This window comes from Phyllostomus discolor, chromosome 2, assembly GCF_004126475.2.
Source record: "Phyllostomus discolor isolate MPI-MPIP mPhyDis1 chromosome 2, mPhyDis1.pri.v3, whole genome shotgun sequence".
Classification (NCBI taxonomy): domain Eukaryota; kingdom Metazoa; phylum Chordata; class Mammalia; order Chiroptera; family Phyllostomidae; genus Phyllostomus; species Phyllostomus discolor.
In genome coordinates, this window is record NC_040904.2 from 172108193 (window position 1) to 172122690 (window position 14498).

At 41.8% G+C, this 14498-nt stretch overlaps 1 protein-coding gene across 1 annotated transcript in view; it reads left to right on the forward strand.

Moving 5' to 3' along the window:
* The first annotated feature begins 712 nt into the window (after window positions 1–712).
* PRICKLE1 (prickle planar cell polarity protein 1) overlaps window positions 713–14498 on the forward strand; it is a 101687-nt gene continuing 87901 nt past the window's right edge. Inside the window, exon 1 of the mRNA XM_028531761.2 lies at window positions 713–973. The gene's annotated coding sequence lies outside the window, so the exon portion shown is untranslated. The remainder of the gene's footprint in view (window positions 974–14498) is intronic.

A 14498-nucleotide genomic window follows, 5' to 3' on the forward strand; every position in this document is an offset into this window, starting at 1 on the left:
GGGTGGGCTGAAGTTTTCGCGTGCACTCCCCACACTTGAAGGTTTTCTTGGAGATGAACAGAACCGTCGAGGAGGGAATAGGACGGACTAGAGGCTTAATCTTCTTCCTGCTACGAAGCAGTGCCTGTGGTATTACACCGATAGGATCGAGTCCAGGTGGGTCCCCGGTGCAGCAAGGCGCACCGGAAGGAATCTAAGAGTTTAATTAACCATCCACCCACCCACCCACACACACAAACCAAAGGAAAAGAAACCCAAAGAGGCAACCCTCAAACCGTTTGATCTGAGGAAATTGGCTTTGTCTTATTTCCCCTTCCAGTCTTTCAATCTATCAGGATTGTTAGTTAAAAAAAAAAAAAAAAAAAAAGGCATAAAATAGGGGGCGGGGCAGAGAAGACACGCCAGAACTGCACTTGAGAACCTAAGGCTGAGCCTGGGCGAACTTCTAGCGGATAACCCGTCGCCAGCTCAGTAGGGCCGGCCGCGCAAAGAGCCTTTTCTGCCCGGCTGGCCGCACGCCCGCCCGCCTGCCTCGCAGCGCTGAGCACCGACTTCGCTTTTCTGGGCCGAGCTGGGGTGCGCGTAGGCGCGCCAAGAGGCTTGGATCCCGCTGTGGTGTCCGCGCTCCGCGTTTTCGCTCCCGCCCGGCCCGGGCGGCCGAGGGCGGGGTGAGCGGCGGCGCGGCGGCGCGGGGCTCCGAGTCGGAGAGCACTCTGCTTGCAGCCGGGTGCCAGCGCCGCTTCCCTCCAGCGGCCGCAGCCGCCCGACAGCGCGCCCCGGGACGTGCCAGCCTCGCGCCGTCTACGCTAACTTCCCCGAGGGGCGCTGCGGCTGGCACGGCGACTTTCTGGGCTCTGGATGGTTCGCGTGCTACCCACCCTCGCCCACCCCTGACGCCAAGAACCGCAGCTCCGCAGACCCGGCGCGGCGCAGCGCGGCGGACCGTCCAGCCGAGTACTGTCCTTTGCGCGGGGTGAGTGGCAGCCCGGCTCCGGGTGCGCTCTGCAGAGGGCTGCGGGCGCGGCGGTGGGGAGCGAGCCCCGCAGGGGAAGGGCCGGGCACCTTCGGTGTCACTGCGGGAGGGTCTGTGACACAGACTGGACCAGCGTGACAGAAAATAAGGGAGAAGGTCACATTCGATTTGTTGGGCTGTGTCGACAGTGAAAGCAGATATTAGGCTGCAGCACCCGGAGGGCTGCAGATAGGCTGCCCGCATGGCTCTTGTTTGCTGCATCACAACCAACTCTTCCCTTGATTCTCTCCTGCGCGGAAACCCATTCAGTGGCCCCAGAGTTGGGGTGATGCTGCCGCAGGAAGGCGAGGGTGCGTTGGCAAGCCCGCCGCTTAGGATCGCCTGTCACCTACTGGCGTCCGGAGGGAGGGTGCCGATCCTCTCCAAAGGCTCTAGGGTGAGGGCCGATTGCTTTTGGTCCGGGGCGCATCAGCTCACCGCCCCCCACCCCCTGCCCGGGCAATGATGTTTTCTCAATGTAGGACGTATATGGGAAAGAATGGGAGCGTCTTCCTCCCGTTAGACAGAAAAAGTTAAAGAAACTGGGCATGTTAACGATTAGCAGGACCGGGGCTCAGGATGCAGCAGAAAGCTGTTAAATTTTCATTGCCCTCTAAGAAAAACAAACGGCATCGCCAGTGCTTATTGGCAGTGCCGTGTTATTTTGGGACTTTGGGAAAATTGTCCACAGATTGTCTTCCGGAGGCTGAAGAGCGAGGTGGGGAGGGGGGAAGGTCGGATGGCACCGCACTGAGTCCCAGATTGCCCAAGGAGGGTTCAGAACCACAAGACAAACACGTTTGCTTGCTGATTTTAAAACGCGGACGGGAGGCAGAACTGCAGCCATGAACACGGGGAAGAGCACGCCATGGGGACCTGCATAAAGAAACGAACACCTTGCCTCTCGGGAGGAGTTCAGATGCATTTGTGCTGTAAAAAGCATGTGTGTATACGTGGCTTTTTGGATGAACTTTATGAAGGACAAATTATACTTAATGAAATTGTCTCTGTGCACGCCAGACAGTTTTGCCTACCTCCTCATTTTAATCAGTACCTCAGAAGGTGGTGTCTGCAGTTGATATTACATAATTGATGGGGTTCACCATCAGATATTTTTTAATGCACTTTGGGAGTGAAAGGAACTTCCATCTGTCCCTTCAGACAGGCCCAAGGTTTAGACGGGCGCGGGTTGCTGAATGTTTGCCCTGATCCAGCTCCAGATGTGTGAGCTCAGCTGTTGCCTGTCACTTAGGTGACAACTGGCCTTTTCCCACTAAGCCTTTGCTGTCTCCATTATCCTCAGTGAAGTGTCAATGTTCAGCCTCCTTCTATTATCAGGAGTGGACTCCAGCCCCCTTGGGAGATGGCAGCCTTGTTTGACCATCCCCAACAATATGTCTGTTTTCAGACTCTAGGAAGAAAAAAACAATCCCATGACAGCAAGATAGATACATTTTGAATTAAGCACCAACTTAATCCAAAGATTCTGCTTTAATCAAGACAGCTCTGGAAGGATGATGCAATATTTGTCAAGCTTTTTTCTCTGGAACAATATTTACTCCCACCAGGGGATTTTAAACTTAAACAGCAGCCATTTATCTTGCTGTCTGGTGGGGCCCTGTTCAGTTTGCCTCCGATGGGGTCCTAGCCTAGGTGGCTGGGCTTGGCCTGGGACAGAAATCTGTCATTGTAGCCCAGCTGGAGCCTGAAGAAAGCAAAATACAGCACCTGCTGGTACCAGAGGGTTTCTAAATGCCATCAACTGGTGAGTCAGGAAACACAGAAGGAGATATTTTACAAGCTCTTCCAGAAATGTTTGTACAAAGGATTTAAAGGTTAACAATGCATGTGCTCTACATATGAAAACCAAAAGGTGCTAGAAATAAATGGACGTTACCCACAGTTAAGAGTCAGCACACTTGCTGATGAACTTGAAAAATCTCTGCTTTAATACATCATGGCTAACAATAGTGACTCATTCTTGTGAATAAGCCCAGGGAGGAAGGGAGGGAGGGAGGGAGGGAGGGAAGGATAAGAGGGAAGGAGGGGAGAGGGGAGGAAAAACTGGGTGCTACATAGAGGTAGCCATACTGATGTAAATGAATGGTTTTCCATTCTTAATTTGGTACTAATTGGTGATTCTCACTCTGTGAGCCTGTTGATTCATAGGGTTTTTAAAGAAATATGATATATTTTATTAAAGTAACAGAGTTAATCAGTCCTGCCAGCAAAACCAATGACCTTTAAAAGTTTATCATGTTTTTATAATCAAGGTCCATGGAACCATGATTTGTTTCTATAATAAAGTAGGTTGTAATGAGTGAGCTTGGGTCATCCAAATAAAATCTAATAGCAACTGTGGAGAAAAATTTCTTACAGGGTTAATAGCTAAACTATTAAGAGTCAGATGTGGGTAAAGTCTGGTTGTTCATAATGTCCTCTCCTATTGATAACTCTGAAAAGACAAAAGAAAAAAGTAAGCTTAAATCTAAGTTTTACAAAAATGACATTTTAAGATAATTTCTCTGAAATCTCTTATAATGACTTAATAATATCACAGAGTTGAGTATGAGTAGTCACTCATAATACTCATGAGATAGAACAAGAATTTAAAAAAATATATTTTCTAGCTCTGGCTGGTGTGGCTCAGTGGACTCAGCACCAGCCTGCAAACAAAAGGGTTATGGGTTTGATTCCCAGTCAGGGCACGTGCCTGGGTTGCTGGCCAGGTCCCAGTAGGGGTGTGCAAGAGGCAACCACACCCTGATGTTTCTCTCCCTCTCTTTCTCCCTCCCTTCCCCTGTATCTAAAAATAAATAAATGTTTTAAAAAATAAAATAAGAAATTGTTTTCTAGAAATTAAGTAACTTTTAGTGGTCTATCCCTGTACTTTGGGTTGCCCAATATTATGGGAAACTATTTTCAGGAAAGATCATCATTGTCAGTATCCTAGTTATTGCAGTTAATTTCCTGGTTAGAGTCATTTATGAAGAATAAATTTTTCCTTTTAAGGAAGGATAGTAATTTTAAAAGTCAAAGTTAGTCTCACTGGGGATAGAAATGTTGAAGATGTCACTTGACCAGGCTAGAGTGGGCTTCCTCTTAGAACAATGGCTCTTTCTTATTTCCCTTTCATTTCACATAAAATAATATCAATTACCTAACTCTTATTAGTGTGAGAATATTCAATTTGCTTAAATCCAGGTGTAATTATTCCACAATAAGTAAGAGCTGAGAAAGTGAATGAGCTATGTTTTTTGGTTGGTTGGTTGGTTGGTTGGTTAGTGTTTCATGTGACCATTCCTGCTTTCTCTTGTGGTCACAGAATAAAACATTACCCTGTTTCACACTAATATCTTTAGAAGGTTGGCGTGAGCAAATGAGTTGGGAGGGGAAAGTAAAATAATCCAGGTGCCAAGTCATGCACTGGTGCAGTTCCTCGAAACCTCAGGCAGCACATGGAGCCGGTGCTCCCAACCGGAATGCCTGGAGTGCCAGGGACGGAGGTGGTGGCAGGAGGTTGCAGCAGCCCCAGCCTCTGGACCTCTCCATCCTAGACACACGTTCAGTGTTGCAGCCTCCACTCCCCCAGTAAACAGTGTTCACGTCTTGTTTACCACTGCGCTGGACTGGAGTCAAGGCCATTAACTACATGTCTGTTAGTGAAGCAACATTTTGGAGCAGTGGAAAAGGCCTGGCCTGACGTAAGGATCCACCTACACCTTCCTTTCCCCCACTCCCCTCTCCGCTGAAGGAGAGATGGTGGGAAGAGACATGCTTTACAAGTTGGAGCACGCTGATGTCATGACACTTCTGGCGCGGAGATACGAAAGAATAATCAGATCCCTTTCCTGTGTGCCAGAATGACACGATTTTTCCAAGAACTGTTCCCGAGCCAGGGGTCCACTGGCACTGACTGTTCACATTACTGGGGGGATCAGACCTCTCAACGAGAATGTAATAATTCTTCCTGAGTCTCGGTTTTGTGCACATGTTTAGACTGAACTCAATGCATTTTGGTCACTTTGGAAGGGACCTCTCTCTAGGAACAAGAATGATTGCCCAGCCTGAACTGATTAGACCCTTTCAGGTTCACTTCCCTATAAAAGGAGATTTTAAGTTTAAAATAAGAAAAATGAAGACGTTAGCAAGGCAGAAGCAAATGTAAACATTTTAAAACTTAGAGCTGTACACTAGCAAGCAGCTGTCATTTACCTTTACTTAACTTTTTCCACCCCTGTCCATCAGTTTGGTCCTGAGTGATCCTAAAAAACAACCGACTAATTAAACCGAAGTTGCATTTTTCTCACTGGTAGATTTGGGGTAAACTCTTGGGAAAGATGCCTTTCACTTCTAGTGGATTACCCTTCAGGAGGGAAAAAAAATGAGTTGTGTTATTTCAGTTGTTCTAGTGCTGAAGTGTTGTAACTCCTTTCTAAGAGTTGTGTCCCAATTGCTGATTTATAGCACCCACCAGCTTTCTTTGTGTTTGCTTCTCTGTTTTCTTCCTCTCTCTTTGGGCCTCTGGAAAGAAAGATTTGTCAATAATACGGTGAAAATATTGCAGTCAGATGCAGACCTGTAAGCAGACTCCTCCATGCAGCGTGCTCTCACTCAGCTGCCCTTCTTTTATCTGAGGCTCAGATCCCACAGCTCGCAATTATGGTCTTTGACTTCGGTAACAATTCTGTTTGAAATGTTTCCAATTACACACAATATTGGCGGCATGCAGCAGCTGCATGCCAAAAAGCATTTCGAAGTGTGTTCCAAGAATCAGGCTGTGATTGCTTTTAATTTAAATAAAGGCTATTTGGTTTCCTGTGAAGTTTTTTATAACCACCTTCACAGCACCCTCCCCACTTCTGTTACCTTTTTAAAAAGTGATATAAAGTAGCCATCACTTAATGTGATACAGTATTGGCCCTGGTTTGCTCAGACAGCCCTTGGCTTTGAGCAGCCATAACCGAACTGTTCAATAAAGGCAATTTGAAAGAAAACATTGTATAGCAGTTTGGGTTTCCCCAAAGAAGAAAAGGGAAAAAAAGGTTATCTGATAGCATATTATAAGTAGCTAATGCTTTCAAGTTTTTCCCCACTGTTTTTAAGAATCCGTCATCATAATTATCTTTTTAGGTCACTGAGGAGTATTTGGTATACTGTCTTTCCTTCGAATTCCTCTATTTTTCTTCTTGTGAGCCCATGAACATGTGTTAGAAATGCATTGAAAGGGTAGAGAGAGGTCAATAAGGATATTTTTAAAATGGGAGATGGGGAGAACCAAACCCTCTAGATTTGCCCCCTCTGTGGGCTTGAAATCTCGGAACACTGAAACCTTTAAAACAGAAATGGTTTAAATCTTTTAATAGCTACCAGATATACTTGACTTATTAAATCTGAAAATAAGAAAATACACACTCTCAGGACTGGGAGTGGAGGGATTGGTTACAAGACTGGGGGTGGAGTGGGGTGGGGGTTCTGTTTCCAGCTAGTTGGCCCATTTGAAACATAACACCCCAAGCTAGAGGCTATCCAATAGCAAGGTGCTAAGATGGTCCTAATTAAGGTGTTTTTACATAGGCTCTTTCAATCCTGGCAAAAACATCCTATAGAATATAGTGCTTCTTTGGATTGAACAGTAGTTGACTTGCATAAATGCCAACGTCTCTTCTGGCATTTTTGGAACTCTTCCATCGTGTAATAAATAGTGCTGTATAATCCAAATTTGTAAATGCCATGTTTCATGTAGCCCCCGTAGAGACAGCTGAAATTAACCCAGGCTGCAGGGATCATTGAGATCCTGGAGGTTAGGTTACCGCCTAGCTCCAAAGAACCACCACTAATGAACCATAGTGGCGGCCTTTGATCAAATCTAGGAGAAGGTGTGAGGTTAGGGTTAGGACAGCAGTGTACTGTGAAGCAGTGCCCACCAACTGCTGCTTGGACATTTCCTTTATTCTTGGAAGCTGTCACTCAATTAAGCAAAGCTTCTTGGAGGAAATTTGCTCAGCTCAAGCTAAAATGAGGTTTATGTTGCCTTACCAGCTGAGCACCCCAGCCTGCCTGAAGCGCACCCCACACAGGCCCATTGCTATAGTGACAAAACCCACAGTAACTATCGTTGAAACAGAACATCTGTTAAAACCCTTTTCTATATTGGCCAGCTCCTCTGCCCTCATTAAAATGCTGTTTTCTGGAAACACACCTATGGGCATGCGTGCAGCACACATATACACACACACCACTCTTTCAGTCAAATAACAGGAAACTGATTTAAAACATGTTACAGTTTCACCAAGGCATGTATACTTCTTTTTTCACGTAGCTCACTGATAAGCAAATAATACAGTAATCTTCAGAAGAAACTCGTAACTTGTTAACTGTAATTGATGTTTCCAACTGTTATTTACATACTTGAATAATCTAAGTTCCTGAGTTAGGATCTGCAAAAGGGCTAGAGAGTGTGGCATTCATTTTTATTTAAAACATGTCTTCTAAACAATTTAGGGAATGGTTAAATTTTATTTAAGAAGACTGCTTAGGGCTCTGGTGTTGAAATACTTGTTAGAATGTGTGTTAAAAAGAGACGGCATTTTAAATTCTTCTGTGACTATGTAATTAATAAGTATGTTCAGTGCTTAAAGTGTATGCATGTTACATAATTTTTAGCAAGAGATAAAGTTAGGCCTGAAGTGCATTAGAGAATCACAGATGTTTCTTGTAAGGAAATACATATGCTCCAGAGGAATTTTGAACTGCTTTCTGATGCTTAGCTCTGTTCATTGCAAAGATCATATGAATAATTTCATTGAGTTGCCTTAGTTCTTATTTACACAAGCCTTGAGAAAGGAGCTGAAGTGATAAATAACTGGCCCCCCTCACTTAGTTCTGTAGTGCTTTACCCTTTTATGTTTTTGTGAATGTGGAGGGAGGGAATAAAATATACAGAAAAGACATTTGTGTTTAACTAAGTTAATCATATATGTTCCCTTTGTGGGCCTTCTATAAGCTTAAACGTCTTGGCAGGCTAATGGCCAAAAACACGTCCTCAAATACTGCCAAACGCGTTAAAAGCAGACTGGGCTTTCTGCATATTGAGGTATTGGAAATGGGTTTTTTTAACCTTCTGAATTTTAAGGAATAAGCCAGGAAAAAAATCACACTCTTCTTTTCCTTCCTTACCCACAGAAACCAAAACTATTATTCATTGCAGTGCTGAAATGAGACATTGATAGGAATAATGCTATTTGTGTGGGAGTGTTTTACACTGGTTTGATTTGGCTGGTTAAACAGGAAGCAGCCAGGTTACTGCGGTGTATGATGAATCTTTTCTTGTTATATATATGTTTGTGTTGCCTGTAGACACTGGCTTTTTAACTTTGGTGCAGTAACTTTTGGCCAAGTAATTGTCATTCATCCTGCTTCTTTTTTGCATAGAGATTCAATAGACAGTAGTGATGAGGTGTAACAGTACCAAAAAAAGACTGTTGTTCCATAGTATCTTTCTGAAAATCAGAAAACTTAAATTGCAGTACAAAAACTGTAATCTCAGGTCAGCCTCTGAGCTTCTCTGGGCCTCTTTTTCCTCATGTATAATGTGAGGGAATTAAACTAGATCAGTGCATTTCAACCAAAGGTGTGAATTGTAAACACCTCATGGAGGTTTTTAAAAATGCAAATACACAGAAATTTTTAAGGCAGTAGGTTTGGGGTTGAGTCTTGTACATTTAACTTGGAAAAGCTCCCTCAGCTAATTTGATACATTAAACAGTCGCTAAATTAGATGATCTCCAAGATTGCCTTCCAGTTCTAAAGTGTTATATTTCTAATCCTACTAGGCTACAGTTTGCATGCCCCTCCCTCCCTTTCTTCTTTTCTTCCTTCCCCTTCTTCCCTTCTCTTTCGTTCACTTGTTCATCCATCCATCCATCCATCCATTCTTTTTTCTTTCATTCATTCATTCTTAACAGCTATATATTCATTCCTAATGTTGCTGTCAAAATATTATAGATATCAATGGGGAAAAAAGGGGAAGGGGCAAGCCAAGGAACTCATGGGCATGGGTGGGGTGGGGTGGGGTGGGGAGGATTGACTGTGGGAGCTTGGGGGCCAGACAGGGGTGGATGAGGCAGGGGAGAGCAATGCAGAAAGAGGTGGGACAACTGTAACTGAACAATAAAAAAAGGAAGTGGGGATATTCAAGTTCCCTACTAAAAGAATGAATGAATGAATGAATGAATGAATGAATAAAAGGTGTTTGCTCATATCAGCATAAAAATATGATAGATATGACTTGAACGCAACTGCAGGAAAATCTTTGTTCTGCTCCTGTGAGTAGGTGGTAATTAATGTGGGGGAGGAACCACGTTTGCTCGCCGTTGCGTACCCACAGCCTCACACAGTGCCAGGCACGCAGTAGACACTTAACATCTCTGGAGAGCCCCAAAAGTCAGGAAACTTTTTGAAAATGTTAGTTAAAGTTAGTTATGTTTTCAAATAATATGCTCAGTACGTTCTTTTTTTTTTCCAGCCTCCAGATACCTTTTAGATAAAGTGCCTCTAAATTTAAAACAAAAGGTATAATTGTTCATCTGGAAATACATTATTTTCCTTATGCTCCTAGACTTTTGGGATATTCTATAGTGTATTGATTGTATTTTTTTCAGATTAACAATTGCTTTAAATGTGGAGGTACCGTACCTTATCTGAAAAGATAGCTGGAGGTTGGCCAGAAAAAAGGTATTAAGTGTATTTTTAAAAATTTTATTTGTTGATTTTCAGCCCTGACTGGTGTGACTCAGCGGATTGGGTATCATCCTGCAAAATGAAAGGTCACTGGTTTGATTCCTGATCAGGGCACATGTCTGGGTTGTGGGGCCAGGCCCCGAGTTGGGGGCATGCAAGAGGCAACCAATTGATGTTTCACTCTCTTTCTCCCTCCTTTTGCCTCTTTCTAAAAATAAATAAATAAAATCTTTGCATTTTATTTATTGACTTTGAGAGAGAGAGACAGAGACAAAGAGATAATAAAGAAGTTGTTCCCCTTATTTATGCATTCATTGGTTGACTCTTTTATGTGCCCTGGCCGAGGATTATTAAACCTGCAATCTTGGCATATCAGGACGATGCTCTAACCAACTGAACTACTAGGCCAGGGCAAGCATATTAAGCATATCACTTGAAAGTATAATCAACATGCTGTTGAATGATAGTTTGTCTTTTTTTTTTAAAGATTTTATTTATTTATTTTTTAGAGAGGGAAGGGATAGAGAGAGAGAGAGAGAGAGAGAGAGAGAGAGAGAGAGAGAAACATCAATGTGTGGTTGCTGGGGGTCATGGCCTGCAACCCAGGCATGTACCCTGACCGGGAATTGAACCTGCGACGCTTTGGTTCACAGCCCGAGCTCAATCCACTGAGCTACGCCAGCCAGGGCATGAATAATAGTTTGTCTTATGTTCACATACTTTTCAGACTCTTGCATTTGTTGAATGAATGAATGAATGTTCAATTTTCTGTGGTCATCTCAAAGTGTGGCCATTTAAGAAATAGACCCACCCACATCACCATTAAGGTTTCAAAGCTTATCTGACAAATTTACAACTTTATTACAATTGTAAGTCTTTTTAAATATTTTGAATTACATAGATAAAATATTTTAAATATATCTTTATAAGGTAGGGAAAAAGTAGGTTTACAGTTGTTCACATGGAATTAATAAATAGTAATACAAGAATAAACTCTGTGTTTCATGTACTCACAACTGTAAACTTACTTTTGCTCCACCCTGTATTAATGAAAGTTTTTCAATAAAATGTGTATGTGTGTATGCTTATGTGTGTGATTAAGCCCTTTGTCCTTCTCAACAACAGAAATGCTGATTTCCATTTCTTTGGATTAGTGAGGCAATCTTAAACTAGCTAATCATAAATTATTTTTTTAGTTAGCAATTATTTCCATTTTTCTACAGTCATGATTCAGTATTATATCTGTAATACCATATAAAGGGCTTGAAAACTGTTCATATCAGAGGTTCATTTCCACAATGTATGCATATTTTTGTTCTAGGTAAGATAAATCAGAGAGTCTCGATAAAATATTCAGCACACCCAGTTTTTCTCATAACAACTATGATGTGTCTGAATATTTAATTATCAAGCATTGGAAAATTCTGTTGCATAGTTTTGTGAAAATTGATTGAAATGGTTTGTTGCCCATTGTGTTTCTTTGCTTTTCCTTCTTCGATCTTTGAAATTTTTGGTTATTTCCTATCATTATCTGTTATTACCATTATTGTAGAGCATAGATAGACAAAATAAAAAGAACTTAAACCAGTCAATACTACTACTGACTGTGTCCTACACAGTTCAAAGGAAAGGAGGAATTTGATACCTAGTTTGCTTGATGTTGCTGATGTATGTGCCATTCTTGGTGGGTGGGGGATTGTTTTTAATTAAAAGGAGAAGTTTAAAAACCCACCATTCTAAAACCCATGTTACTGCCCAGTTTCCTTTGAGCTTCTTTGCTGTGTAGACATGGCCAGCTTCAAAGTCAGCAGTTTCAGCATCTTTTTCATCCTGTATGCCCATTGCCAAATCGAGTAATCAGGGCCTCAGAGTGGACATTTCTACCTGAATTACCTACTTAGGTTGTTTGCACAACGCAACTGGAAAAGTCTCTCTTTCAGTTATGAGGAGGTACTGTGAGGAATTTTAGTCAGGAGAGAAGATTAACTTGTATGTACAGGGTGTAAGGATCATGGGAGATAAACTGAGAGCTGATTCAGGTATTGTGTAAAGGCTTCTTATTTGTACGTTTCACTTCCCTGAAATGTATAGCTAATCTCCTTGTCTGTGCTAGGCTTCAAGCTATAATACAAAAGGACATGTGCAGGTATCTCCAAGTGGGCTGCTTGCTCACTCCATACTCTCAGGTCTCTGTTCAAACCTCATCTAATATCAGGTAGGCCTCCCTGGTCACCCTGTATAAAATAGCACCCTTGCCTTCCCTCAGACACCACCCAGCATTCCTGAACCCTTTAACCTGCTTCTCCGTAGCATTTATGTGACAGATATTTACTTATATAGCTGTCAGTTCGTGAGGAAGTCTTTATGCAGTCTAGTCTACTGCTTTATTCCCCAATCTCAGAATATGCCTGACACATAGTAGGTGCTTAGTAAGTATCTGCAGAATGAAGTACTGCGGATATATTGGAAGCTAGCTATGCTTCTAATTGGAGCACCCCTTCCCCAATCTAATCATATGTAGTGCTAAGCAAGTTAGACAGTTTTAAGCTTATGGTCTCACTGTTATAGTAGAACTATGAAGTTAGCAAATGGCCACTCTCATTTTACAGAGTAGGCATTTGAGGACCATTTTAATGCTATGTGTATAATAAAGACAAACAGAAAGCAGTATTCTGTTTTTACCTGAGCAAAAATTTCTAAAATAGAGATTTTTGTTGTCGTTTTATGGGGGGAGGGGGTGTTCAGGATTTTTTTTGCAGCTAATGCTTCTGATCTGTTTTCCCCTTTATCTGAATAAAACTGGAGAAATATAACAGAACATGAGGAAAGAGACTGGGCAAATAAATACCCCCCTCCCTTCTCTCCTCCACAAAGCAATCAATGAAATGTAATCACATAGCAAATGGATGCCATATTAATAGAAGTAAGATTGAGTATTTGTGACAAGGAAGCTATGTGATTTCCCTCTTCCTAATGTGCCCACGCTACTCGGTAACCTTTAAAAAGAAATAGAGGCAGTAACATTGGACAGTCTTGTGGTACTGCTCTGTCTGTTAAAACAGAGTTGAGTCTTCCACTCAGGAAATCCTGACTTCAATTCCAAAGGTGAAAAGCTAATCCTCCAAGTGATTTCAACCAGCCTGGTAGGAAACCTAGTTGCTTGAAATTATTATTTTAGTGCCTCAGTTTCCAGAGTTAAATTGGCAGTGCATCAACCCTCCTATTAAGGGGCAAAGCCAACTTATTGGCCAGAAATTATCATGTTTTAACTCCAGGGTTCTTTACTAAAAATAAAACTAATAACCTCTGAAGTACACAAAGCACTCTCAGATTCATCTCATTTGCCCCCACTGCATTTTGTGTGGAGTTCTAACCAAGGTTATCCCCCCTTTCCTGATGAAGAAGCTGCCTGTCAGTTCAGGTCACAGCTTCCTAAGGAGCTTTGGTTTGGCAGTTCCTATGTAAGTTAAGATTTGCTGTTCAGTTTTTAGAAAGAAAGAAAAAGCAATAGAAGGAGAGGAAAAATAAGTGATCATTTGTAACTGATATAAAAATGTTTGATGATGTTTATTATTTTGTAAATATTGTTGTATAAGTTTGTTCTAAATTAAATGCTTTTAGATAGCCTCTCCTACTACTAACTTGCACGTGATCTTGGATAAGTCACGTAGTTTTCTGGACTTCTTACCCACTCAGTTTTCTCAATGATAATAAGGAGGGACTTGATGAATGTTTTAGGCTCAAAATTTCTAAATTCTAAAATACTGGATTTGGAGACTAAGTTCAGGGGATATATGATCAATTGGAGCTGATAGTATTTTTTTATTATTAATTATCACTACATAAGTGTCTGACTAGGATTATTTAATGACCTACTCAAAATTATTCATATTATCCAGGTGCAACTTTAAAAAATGGTCCCTTTATTCATGCTTCAGTGTGGCCGATTCAAAATTCAACAATAGCTGTGTTTTAAAGATTTAAGAGAATACACACTTTCCCTTACCAAAGTCTGGCTTAATAGGTTACATTATAGTTTAATATGCAGGGTTTAAAAAATATAGTAATATTAAAGAGCAAATTACTAATCTGATGAAGTTACAACAATGGCATACTTATGTTCAGACTAAAAATTACAAATGTCAGTATCGTGTTTATGCATAGGAAATGTGGAAAGTTTTAAAAGTAGAACTCAAGGCAGTATGTTCACTTACTCATGTAATCAATAGTAATTATAACTTTAAAATGTGTGTGTTCATTGACCAAACTGGAATTAATTTGGGGGGCTTTAGAGAGAGTTTGCTGGCAAAGAAAAATAACATCCATTTTAGTGACATTCCTAATATTTTTTAAAACCATAATAATATTCTTATCTCTCCCACTCTCCAAATAAAAGCTGGTGTAAATATGCAATAAATGGTGAAGCTCTTTCTCTATTAATCTTAAATATTACATTTTGGTGTATGCCACCACACCTACTAGCCTGGGTGTTCCATTTTTTTGCAGCACTGTAATTAATTAAATCACCAATTTTTTAGCAAATTCTCAGGACCTTGGGTCTTACTCACATTCTAATGAGGTTGAGCCTGACGTCACAAATGGCCCACCAGGAAGTAACACAGCATCTGTGTTATATCTGAGCAGACAGAGTTTGGAAGTCTTTCAGATGGACACAGCAGTGAGCCAGGGCGCACCCCCCTGCGGGTTTGTAAGTGACTGTGAAGTGCTGTTCCAGTAGGGAGGA